Source organism: Tachyglossus aculeatus, chromosome X4 (genome assembly GCF_015852505.1).
Source record: "Tachyglossus aculeatus isolate mTacAcu1 chromosome X4, mTacAcu1.pri, whole genome shotgun sequence".
NCBI classification, from domain to species: domain Eukaryota; kingdom Metazoa; phylum Chordata; class Mammalia; order Monotremata; family Tachyglossidae; genus Tachyglossus; species Tachyglossus aculeatus.
Genome location: NC_052098.1, coordinates 1,827,713 through 1,840,509, shown reverse-complemented (window position 1 = coordinate 1,840,509; position 12,797 = coordinate 1,827,713). Strand labels below are relative to the sequence as shown.

Genomic DNA, 12,797 nt, shown 5'->3' with positions numbered 1-12,797 from the left:
CCCTTATGACACAAAATCTCCAGTAGAAATGAGCTGCATCACTCACCAAAATAATAAAGGGTAATGTACCTTCAAAATAACGGAGAAACTCGATTTTTCGGGACATCATCTGAAAGGCCCTCTCTGAGAAATCTAGGAATAAGAGTGCTTTCTCCCAATTAGCTGCAGAGCGAACTCAGTCAATGAGGCAAAACTGGACAAACATCAGAGGAGATGAAAGATGTATGCATCTTGGTGTGACAGTAGTAAAATTGGAGGAAAAATATAGGAGCCAAGGATTCAAACTTATCCAAGCAGTAAGGGGGGGAAAATAGCCCTTGGATAATAGGTGGCGACCTGAGAGACAATAATCTGTGCAACTTGCCCATTTGGGGACAAAGAGAAGGAAGTGGAGGGTGGGGAGACATCAGGATATTGACAATAAGACAGACAGGGCAGGCGGGGGGCGGGGGGGGGGTGTCTTTGTGCTGCTCTTTTTAATTAAATTAAAGACACAGGCACATTACCGCTCTCCAGCGCTAGTTTTGCCAACTGGATTTTCCACCTTCCCCAGATTCCAGAGCAGTTGAACTGGGTTTTCTGGGAGCCAGAGGATTTCGAAGTGTCTCCAGAGCCTTTGTTCCATGACCTGCCTTGATAATGGCATGGGACTTTGATGAAAGGGCTTTTTAATGGCTTTTCCCGGGGAATGGTTTGCTCCTAGGCTGGGTTTCCCTCTCCCCTCATGCATTTCCTCCTGACACTCGGATAATTGAATGAGCTGGTCAGGGGAGGGAGGGGTTTCTTCCTCATATCTGCGGGCCAGGACAGTGGCCCCAATTAGAGAATCGGGGGTCAGGATGGCAGGGCCCAAGATGGGTGGCTCCTAGGGCTGGTTGATAGGGTTTTATGGCTTTTAAATGGATACTGATTGTCTCTTTAAATGTTAAAGAGGGAAGTCCCCTTGAACCCCTGATGGCATTCAATTATGGTCATGATTATAAAATGTCTCAGGTCTTCGGGGAGTGTGAGGGAATCAATAAAGTGCAGCAGAGAAGAGGAATGAAAAGCTCTTAAGGGTTGATGTTGTTGCTGTTTTTATTCCCACCCCCTGCTCACAGCGCTGCAGAGGAGGGAAAAGCCTGTGGGGAGAGTAGGTTGAAGGCAGGGTGGGTGGGGGAAGGGGAGGAGGAATTATTTAACCATCAAGGACAAACAATTTCCTGCAGCCCAGATCCTGTATGCAGGGCCTGGGCTGGCTCTGTTTACAAAGGGGCCACGTTCCTCTTTGGCTACTGGCGGCTACCCGCACTTGACTTGGAGCTTTTTGCCTCTGAGCCAGAAACACTCGCCCGGGGAAGAGAGGATGGGGGAGTGGAGAGTGAAGAGGGGCAACTCTTTTCTATCATCCTGGGAAGAGGACGTTTCAGGAGGGAAGCAGCATGGCTCATTAGTAAGAGGACGGGCTTTGGAGTCAGAGGTCACGGGTTCGAATTCCGACTCCGCCAATTGTCAGCTGTGTGACTTTGGGCAAGCCCCTTCACTTCTCTGTGCCTCAGTTGCCTCATCTGTAAAATGGGGATTAAGACTGTGAGCCCCCTGTGGGACAACCTGACCACCTTGTAACCTCCCCAGCGCTTAGAACAGTGTGTTGCACATAGTAAGCGCTTAATAAATCCCATTATTATTATTATTATTATTATTATTAGGAGGGATGCCAGCCTTCCTTGATTTTTTGTCTGTCTCCCCCTTGTAGGGACCGTCTCTATATGTTGCCAACTTGTACTTCCCAAGCGCTTAGTACAGTGCTCTGCATACAGTAAGACTCAATAAATACGATTGAATGAATGAATAAATGAATGATAAAGTTGCTCTTAGAGTTCCAGCCTCAGACATGCCACAGGGCCACCACACGGCTTCCATGTGACAAAAAAGCCAAATGCCCCCCTTCTGCCCCTCCAAAGAGGGAACAGGTCGCACTGCTCCCGAGGAGTCAGACTCTGAGATCCATAGGCCTCTCCTCCTTAAGAAATGCCAGATGAAACCCTTCAACCCTACTCCCTGACGAATGCATTTTGCGGGGCTGCAAGCAGCCGACAAATTTGACTTTCTGGAATGACCCCATCTCTTTCTAACCTAATGCTACGATTACTTTGGATCTATATTGCCTATATTGCATCAATCAGTGAATCAATGGTATTTGAGTGTTTACTGAATCCGGAGCACTGTACTAAACACTTGGGAGTGTATAGTAAAGTTAGTAGACCCAATCCCTGCACTCGAGTAGCTTAAAATATATCGTGTGCAGATCACTATATTAAACTACAGGGGGAGTACAATAGTTACTAGAGAGCAAGGAACTTACAGTCTACCTGAGGAGAAAGACATATAAATAAATTACATGTAGGGGGAGCAGTGAAGTATAAATAAATATGCATGAGTGCTGTGAGGAAGGGGTGAGTATTTAAGTTCTTCGTGGTTATGGAATCCCACGAAGATGACACCATAAGAGAGGAAATATATATATATATATATAGAGAGAGAGAGAGAGAGAGAGAGAGTGAGTGTATGGGGTGGGGGGGGGGGGGGGGAGGAGAGATGTGAGATCAGAGGTTTCCTGGAGGAGAAAGTAGAGATTTGAAGGTGAGGAGACTAGTGGTCCTTTGGCTATGAAAGGGGAGGGAGTTTCAGGCCAGAAGAAGGATGTGGGCAAGAGCAGATTATTACTGCATCAGCCTCTTTGCTGACCTCCCTGCCTCCTGTCTCTCTCCACTCCAGTCCATACTTCACTTTACTGCCTGATCATTTTTCTACAAAACTGTTCAGTCCATGTTTCCCCACTCCTCAAGAGCTTCCAGGTGTTGCCCATCCACCTCCATATCAAAAAGAAACTCCTTACCATCGGCTTTCAGGCACTCAATCACGTTGCCCCCTCCTACCTTACCTCTCTGATTTCCTACTACAACCCAGAACACTCACTTCACTACTCTAACACCAACCTACTTAACTGTACCTCGACCTCATCAATCTCACCGCTGATCCCTCAACCGTGTCCTGCCTCTGGCCTGGATCACCCTCCTCCTTCATATAATATTAATAATAACAATAATAATTGTGGCATTTGTTAAGTGCTTACTATATGCCAAGCACTGTACTAAGCACTGGAGTAGATACAGGATAGTCAAGTCCCACATGGGGCTCACAGAATAAGTAGGAGGGAGGACAGGTATTGAATCTCCATTTTGCAGATGAGGGAACAGAGGCACAGAGAAGTTCAGTGATTTGCCCAAGTTCACATAGCAGACAAGTGGCAGAGCCAAGATTAGAACCCAGGTCCTCTCACACCCAGGCCTATGCTCTTTCCAGTATGCCATACTGCTTCTCACCCTGCCATGGTTGCTGGATGGGCAACTATTTTGAGTGGGGAGATGTGCATGGAATGATTTTTTAGAAAATGTTAAGAGCAGCAGAGTGAAGTATGGATTAGAGAGGGGAGGCAGGGAATTCAGCAAGGAGACCGATGCAGCATTCAAGAAGGGGCATGACGAGGGCTTGGGCTGGCAGGGCAGCAGTTTGGATAGAGAGGCAAGGGCAGATTCTGGAGATGTTACAAAGATAGAACCGACAGGATTTAAACACCAGAGAGTTCTGAGAGCTTGGATATTTACCCATCTTCAGGTTGAGGCACAGAGTGGTCAAGGTGACTGGACAAGCCTTGAACAGTGACTTCCTGATGGAGCCAGCAGCAGAAACCAAGTTTGAGTGAACAGTGAAACTCCCTAAATGGGGTGAAGGAACTCTTTCACAATGCTCTTCAGGTCTCACTGGGTTATCACTCAAGCAATTCAGGACATTGAACTCTACTTCCTGGATGTGGCTTGACAATATTTGATTTCTTTGCAATGAAGCTAACACCAGATTTTAGCTGTCTATTTGCATTAATATTGACTTAATAGAAGTAATTGACACATTTGAATTCTTCCCCCTTTATTTCTTTATGATCTAGTGCACAGTGTGATGAATATTCTCTTACCATAAATATTAGATGGAGACAAAAATACACCGAGACAGTATTGGCATTGAGATTTGTAATGCCCAGAAGTCAGAAAATTAATATTGAGAGGCTTTGTCATCCGGGGTTGGGATGTGGACCCTTTAATATCCATGCCCACTGCCTCTCTCCTTCCTTGCCTGATGGTGGGCAGTGAGCTCCCGACAGGGACTGTGGGTGGGACCAGGGAGGTGGGAGGAGAGGAAGGCCTTGTGCGGAGCTGAGCCAAGTAGAATTAGGCTGGTTTGGAGTAGCTCTATTGGAGCCAGCTCCTTGAGGATCAGAGATGGACGATGGGGATGGAGGCAGCTATAGGGTGAAAGCACAATACTGTACAAAGTCCACCTTACCTACAACCCACTGCCTTCAGGGTTAGGGCAATAGAAGTGGTGTAGCTCAATGGATAGAGCATGGGTCTGAGAGTCAGAAGGACCTGGGTTCTAATCTTGGCTCTGCCACTTGTGTGTTGTGTGTCCTTGGGTAAGCCACTTCACTTCTCTGTGCCTCAGTTCCCTCGTCTGTAAAATGGGGATTAAGATTGTGAGCCCTATGTGGAACAGGGACTGTGTCCAACCCAATTAGCTTGTATCTATCCCAACACTTAGCACAGTGTCTGGCACATAGTAAACACTTAACAAATATGACAATTATTATCAACCCTTTATGGATCTATTGGCTTTCTTGTGTTCATACCATTTGTATCTAGTCTCTTACCCTCTTATTCATTTCATTCATTCATTCAATTATATTTACTGAGCACTTACTGTGTGCAGAGCACTGTACTAAGTAAGCGCTTGGGAGAGTACAATATATCAATAAACAGACATTCCCTGCCCACAACGAGCTCTGTCAGTGGAAGGCAAGTTGTCTCCCCCATTCCAAGGGAAGTTCCTCGAGGGCAGGGATGATGTCTTTTACGTCTACTGTATGTTCTGCACATAGTAGCTGCTCAGTAAATGCTAATAGTAATAATTAGAATAATTGTGGTAATTGCTAAGCATTTACAAGGTACCAAGCACTGTATGAACTGCTGGGGTAGATACAAATTGATCAGGTAGGTCACAGCCCCCATCCCACACAAGGCTCTCAGTTTATTAAGTGGGAGGGAGAACAGGTATTGAATCTCCATTTTCCAGATGAGGAAACTGAGGCCCAGAGAAGTCAAGTGACTCACCCAGGTCACAATGCAGGTAACAGGCAGAGGTAGGATTAGAACCCAGATCCTCTGACATTCAGGATGATGGTAGTGGACCCTGACTAGAAAACTGGGATTTAGGAACTAAGCCCTCTTAATCAGTCAATCATTCAGTGGCATTTATTGAACACTACTGTGTGCAGAGTCCTGTACTGACTGCTTGAGTGAGTATGGTAGCATTGGTAAACATGATCCCTGCCCACAAGGAGTTTATAATCTAGGTGGGGAGACATTGAGATGAATTAGAGGTATTATAGAGATGTGTCCTCTTGCTCTGACATCCTGGTCACTTAACCCAGCTGTACCTCAGTATCCCCATTGCACTTTGGGAACCAGGACACTTAACCCTTTTCCATCCCTCTGGCAAGTGCTGCAAATTGGAAAAATTCTGTCTGAAATGTGCTTTAAGCTCTGGGTGGAAGACTTTCCATAAACACCAGATAGCATTATCTCGGTTGCTATAGCAGCCACCGCCAAACCCCTCCATGGATAGACGACCAGACCTCCAGTTCTGTCAGCACACTGCTGCCAACTTCCTCTGCACACGCAGTTCCTTTGGACTTGCAGGGGAACAGGGTATCCCATCAGGATGGGAACTAGGCCCTGACTACTAAGCAGTATTTCTTCTTTCTGTTATGTTCCTGTTTGGTCTTAAGTGCTGGAGACGGAGTGAGACAAATCCCATCTCCATACATTTCTCTCTCCCTCTGTCTACCCCCAACCCTCATTTACTTTCCGAGGGAGGTGAAGGGAGAGGTTAGGAAGCAGATTTGGGCTTATGGTGTGCAGTATAAATGAATAACAGCTATTCTGTCCTCCCTGACTTTTGTGTACATAAAAGTCTCAAGTGCATTAATGTAGCTTTTACATACTTAACTCCTTCCCTTTTCTCTAAAACCACCAACCCTTTAAAATACAGTTTCTGTGGATTTGCATTGGCAGCATCACCTTCTGTCAACTACTTGCAGCGGGTTTCACCCTAATGCACGTTCAAGAGAAGATGTGGGCCTCTCTTTGCATGCCCGTACTCGGTCCTCTGAAAATTAGTGAGGTCACTGATTGCCAGTATTTGCGATTCCTTTCCAAACAAAGGATATTTGGATCTGCCTAGACTAAGTGTCAGCGTGATGTTTTTGAAACCAGGCCAACCTGCAGGGTGGACGGCGGGGAGGCTGGAGAAAGTGGGCTTCCAATTGGAGCTGCTGCAATATTGCAACTGCTCCTGACACTTCCCTTTCCACGCTTCTGCAGCTTTCTCCAAGATCCCCTGTCTAATAATAATAATGATTATGGGACTTGTTAAACACTTACTATGTGCCAAGCACTATTCTAAGCGCTGGAGTAGATACAAGCTAATTACACTGGACATAGTGCATGTCCCAAGTGGGGCTCCCAGTCTTAATCCCCATTTTACAGATGAGGTAACAGAGGCCCAGAGAAGTGAAGTGATTTGCCCAAGGTCACACAGCAGACGTGGCAGAGCTGAGATTAGAACCCAGGTCCTTTTGACTCTCAGGCCCGTGCTCTATCCACAAAGGCATGCTGCTCCCTCTGAGCAGTGATGGCAGAGGAGAGAGCCTGGGGTTGGGAGGAAGGGAGGGCAGAATAAGTCATAGAGGATTCTTCCAAGGTGTCCAAGGTTGGGGCTGGGCGGTGCAGAAGATGCAGGGGACCTGGCCCCTCGTTGATCCCCAAACGGAAGTCCGAGGTTAGGATGCCAGGACAGGATGGCTTGGTCTGTCACCCTCCTCCGGCATTGTGCCAACAGTTGCCGGTGCCTGTGCCGATCTTCACTGACGACTCAGTCCACTGTGCGAGTCGAGGGTAATCAAATAGACACTCTTTGTGAGTCACCACAACACCAAAAAATAGCAGATGAAAATTCTCAGAACTAATGACATTAATAATTTTTTTCCCCTTGGCAGAGAAACAAGCAGGAGAATTTGTCTCACTAACCAGACGGGGGAGGCTAAATGCATCTCTTAAATGTGAAGCGAGAGGAGTGTGTGGGTTTGGTTGTTTCTAATGAGCTAATAGATCTTGGAGGTCTTTTCTGTTTCTCATCGAATGGTCGTACGGCTTGAGATCAAAGGTTGGGCAGGTACCCAAGAGCAGAATTTGTACTTGGATACTATAGAAATCCGGAGCACTGTATCTTGAGGGTCATTCATTCATTCAGTAATATTTATTGAGCGCTTACTGTATGCAGAGCACTGTACTAAGCGCTTGGGAAGTACAAGTTGGCAACTTACAGAGACGGTCCCTACCCAACAGTGGGCTCACAGTCTAGAAGAAGTCTAGGGTCCCAGGTCTAAGTAATATTGTAGATTGTGGAGGAAAATGAGTGGAAAAAGGAGAATTCTGGGAAGTTCAGTCACTCATAGTCTAACCTACTCATTAATGCTGGGATTGCAGGTTTGTCCCTGGGGGCTGGGGCAGGGGGAGAGGGAGGTGGGCAGATCCTACTCAGAGAGAGATATTTACCACCACCACTGTATGCTTTACCCATTGGCTGCTTCTCACTTATAAGATCCAAGGCCCAACAGATGATCCCACTCCTTCCTAGCCAGGCCGAGCAAACACTTTCCAAGAGGAAAAGAAAATGCATTCCCTCATTACCCTCTTCTGTATGGTTATCACAGGATATCAGAAACACTAGTGTAAAGGAATGAAGACTTATCCAGTTACTGCGTGGGCATGATGGCTTTGTCCATGCTTGTCTGTGCCCAAACCTGAGACCCCTCAGCTTTCTCTGTCCAGCTGCAGGTAACATTTAAAATGTCATCACTTCATCTACAATCAGTCGATCAATCAAAATTCCTACTTGAGCACCTTCAGTGGGCTAAGTGCTTGGGAGAGAACAATAGAGAAAGGCGATATCCCAGCCCACATCAATCAATCAATCAATCAATCAATCAATCGTATTTATTGAGCACTTACTATGTGCAGAGCACTGAACTCAGCACTTGGGAAGTACAAGTTGGCAACATATAGAGACGGTCCCTACCTAACAGTGGGCTCACAGGCTAGAAGGGGTAGACAGAGAACAAAACCAAACATATTAACAAAATAAAATAAATAGAATAGATATGTACAAGTAAAATAAATAAATAAATAGAGTAATAAATATGTACAAACATATATACATATATACAGGAGCTTACAGTCCACTGTGTGCAGAGCACTGCACTGATCATTTGGGAGCAAACAATAGAGTTAGTAGGCACGACCCTGCCCTCAAGGAGCTTGCAGTCTGCTGTGTGCAGAGCACTGGACTGATGACTTGGGAGCGAACGATAGCATTAGCAGATCTGCTCCCTGCTCTGAAAGAGCTTATGCACTAGCAATAGGACAGGGGGTCAGTGGGACAGGCTCCTTTAAAGCTGGTGGATGGCAGACTACTTTTCAAATCACCTCCAGGTTAGTGAGATGGTTGAGAAGAACCACAGGAAACACTCATGACTCCTGGTATTCCCCTAAGCCCAGAAGCAGAACTCTTATTCCTACTGCATTCTGGCACCAGGAGATCTGCCTCAGGGTGTCCTTCCTTTTCAGGCCCCTACCACATCTCCTCCCAGTCCCCATTGGGTCCTTGAGGTGGGAGAGTTCTCTCCAGGGAAATACACCATCATTTGTCCAGGGAAAGATCACGCCAAAAGAGGGGCAAACTCTGTTACTACCATTGGCACAGTTATGAGGGAGGGAAGTGTTTCCACTAGGAAGGGGTAAAGGAAATGCCTGAATTGGAGAGAGACCTATGTACTCCTCCCCAGGTCTCTAACTGGGGAGGATCAGGATGGCATAGTGGATAGACCATGGGCCTGGGAGTCAGAAGATCATGGGTTCAAGTCCAGGTTCCACCACTTGTCTGCTCTGTTACCTTGGGCAAGTCACGTCACTTCTCTGGGCCTCACTCAGTTACCTCATCTGGAAAATGGGGATTGAGACTGCAAGCCCCTCATGGAACTGGGATTGTGTCCAACTCAATTTGCTTGTATCCACCCCAGCGCTTTGTACAGTGCCTGGCACATAGTAAGCGCTTAACAAATGCCATCATTCATTCATCATTCATTCTCTACTAATACTCATTTCAGGGGCAAAGGGCTGTGAGAGGAGACACTGTGGGAGGGATGAGGGAATTTCAAAAAGTCTTCAATGTCAGTACCCTGGGTCTCCTCTTACCTCCACCCCGTGCCCTGGATGATGTCAAGATGGAGGCATTGATGATCTGGGTGAGGCACAGGAGGAAGAGTGCACCTTTGGGTCTTAAACCAGGTGGTCCTGCTCTATTGACCAGGTTCCCCAGGGCCAAAGTGATACAGGAGCATTGCTAGGGCAGGGGGATGAGAGAATGGGGGCAGAGGGGTAAAAGGGAAAGGAGAGAGAGGGCCTGGGGGTGAAGAGAGTGACTCACTGATCTGCCTTCCCCCACAACCACCGTTGCCTAGCCCCAGCCAAACTGGCCTTTCCTGGGCTGAACTCCAAGTGATGGTCCTGAAGAGCCAATTCTGCTGGGGCTGGGGACAGTTCCTTGGACCGATGTGGCCCACAGATGACTTGGCTAGACCAGTCCAACCCAGGTGGTGGTTTTTGAGGTAGAGTGGCCAGAGAGAATGGAGAGGGGAGAGACCCGAGGCAGGGAGGACTCCGAGTTGGCCGAAGCAGTAGTTGAGGTGGATTATGATCAAGTGCTCGGACCAGTGAGATGGCATTTTGGATGGAGGGGATGGGGTGGATTTTGATGTTTGAAGACAGAACTGATGAGATTTGGTGACTGACAGTATGGGCATTGGAAGAAAGTGAAAAGTCAAGGATAATGCCGAGGTTTCAGACTTGAGAGATGGGGAGAGTGGTGGTGTCAACGGTGATGGGAAAGTTGGTGGAAAAGTGACAAGTTCAGTTTTAATAATGTTTATAATTATGGTATTTAAGTGCTTCCTATGTGCCAAGCATTTTAGACATTGTGGAGAGATGTCTTACAGACTGGAGAGGACTCGAGACTACACTTAGATTTGTATCCTTTATTCAGCCCACCCTCAGCCCTACAGCATTTATTATATCTGTAATTGATTTATTTTACTATCCATCTACCAACATGTCTAGCAACTTTGTTATATTGTACTCTCCCAAGAGCACAGTACTGTGCTCTGCACACAGTAGCCTCTAAGCTCCTTGGAGGCAGGGAACATGTCTATCAACTCTATTGTAATGTAGTCTCCCAAGTGCTTAGTGCAGTGCTCAGCACATGGTAAGCGCTACCTAAACATGATTAATGGATTTCAGAGGAGAGAGGTGAGGGCTAGTAAGGTAGATTTGGAAGCCGGACGTGCAAAGGTTGTAATTGAAGCTTTATGTTTTGTGAGAGGATGGTTGTCAGCTGTGTGACTTTATGCAAGTCACTTAACTTCTCTGTGTCTCAGTTACCTCATCTGTAAAATGGGGATAAAGACTGTGAGCCCCCCATGGGACAACCTCATCACCTTGTAACCTCCCCAGCGCTTAGAACAGTGCTTTGCATGTAGTAAGCGCTTAATAAATGCCATTATTATTATTATTATTATTATTATTTTGGGACTCAGAAGGCTTGGGTTCTCTTCCTGGAGCTGGCCACATGCACTCCTACTCCCCTACTCACTCGTTGCTCTCCGAGCCCCAGCAGGAACACGACAGGCAGGAGAGAGAGAGCATCACTATGCAAACTGCTAATGTCATCAATTCCTCTGAGCAGTTTCTTAATCCTGAGGTCTCAGGGTGGAGCCTCATTCTTTGTCCCTGATGGACGACTCTACCACCATCATCATCTGAGGGAGGCAAAGGGTCTATAGAACTTGGGCTAAGCAGATGTTGGAACCCTAGGCGAGCAGCTGCTTGAGCTTTTCCAAATGAATGGTTCGAAGTGACGAGGACCAGGGTAGAGTGCTTCAGTGGGAAAGTGGGGAGAAAATCTAATGAGTGTTGCAAATCAACAGAACAGTGAGACACCTCCCCTGCCCCTGTCCCCCAAAACACACACATAAACACATTTTCTTCTAAACCTATCAAGCCCTTCCTATCCTTTTTGGTTTTTTTGCCATTTGTGATCTCTTCCTTGCTCCCTGGCTCTCCCGTGGTGCTTGATTGGTTTGAGTTGGGAACTCTCGATTCTGACTCTGAACTGTGGGACTAACTCAATTCCCATCTCTCTCTCCATCCTCCTTCCAGCCTCTAATCTCCATCATAGTCTGACGGAGAGCATGTATGTCTGGTAGTCAGGACACTTGGGAGCTAGCCCCAGCTCTACTGTGCGATTAGGGGCAAATGGTCTAACCTCTGGGTCTCAGTTTCCTCCTCAATCAAACATGCAATCAGTGGTATTTGTTGAGCATTTACTGTGGCCAGAGCACCGTACTAAGCACTTGGGAGAGTACAGTGCAATAGAGTTGGTAGACATGAACCCTACACACAAGGAGCTGACAGTCTAGAGGGGACTGTAGTAGTAGTAATAATCATATTGTGTACCTAGTGAGAGGTTGAGTGACTTGCCCCAGGTCACCAAGCAGGCCAGAGGCAGAGCCAGGAGTAGAACTTGAGTCTCCCACCTCCCAGATCCGTGCTCTTTCCACTAGGCCATGCTCATTAGGGGAGGCTTCTCTTGAAAGTGCTAAGCACTTCGTACAGTGCTCTGCACACAGTAAACGCTCAATAAATACGATTGAATGAATGAAATGAATGAAAGAGGATCCCTGCTGCATCCTTTGAATCCCGAAGAGGGGCTGTCAGGAAACAGCCTGGGAGTCGAGGTCTGCCACAAGCGAGTGTCTCCATAAATAGAGAGGGACTCTCCACCCTTCCCCCGCCTCCCTCTTTCCCAGATGGAAGTGGAACGTGGAATCCCTTGGCCAGACAGAGCAGCCCTCAGACTGAAGCATTTGAGAACCGTGGTTGTCAGAGCTCTGAAAGTAAATGGGGCCAGGTAAGCTCTGAGGATGGTCGCCACTTGGTTAGTCAAGGACCGATTATGCAGTAGGTGAATGATCCAGAACCTCTGCTCTCCTTCCTCCTCCTCCTTCTCTGAGGCCACCATTGGCCTCTCAATCACTTTTCCACTGCCGAGTAGTGGCCTCGAGAGGGAAATTTCCAACCGGTACATTTTCCCGTGCATTAGCGGCTATGGTGAAAGTCGGGTGAGGGCGAAAGTTGAAAGTATTGCTGAAATGAGCATTTCGGTTGTTTCGATTTCATTTATCCATGCTATGCCTGACTCCCGTTTCTGGGGAAAGAGTGGAGTCCCCTGTGTTATTCGTGTGCTCTGCAGGAATTCATCCCAGCCCGGGCTGATCGCTAACAAACACGATGCAGACGTGACCGCCTGTAGACTTTCAACCAATGGTAGCCTACGAAACTGAAGCTTTATCTTTCCTTTCGCTTTGCTTAAAAGAATGGCTTTCTCAGCAACCAAGACACTGTATCCACATCCAGCTTTTTCATCCTTAAAACATCTGTCTCAGTGAAGAGTGCTTATTCATCGTCTCTCCCTTTTTCTTTCTCCCCTTCTTCTATCTCCTCCTCTCTTTCTCTCCTCTCCTATCACTT

The 12,797-nt window shown here is 47.0% G+C and overlaps 1 protein-coding gene across 6 annotated transcripts in view; it reads left to right on the top strand.

The window, feature by feature from the left end:
• Nucleotides 1-12,797, top strand: part of NTRK2 (neurotrophic receptor tyrosine kinase 2) — a 380,216-nt gene that overhangs the window by 266,455 nt on the left and 100,964 nt on the right. The gene's annotated exons all lie outside the window — the stretch shown is intronic.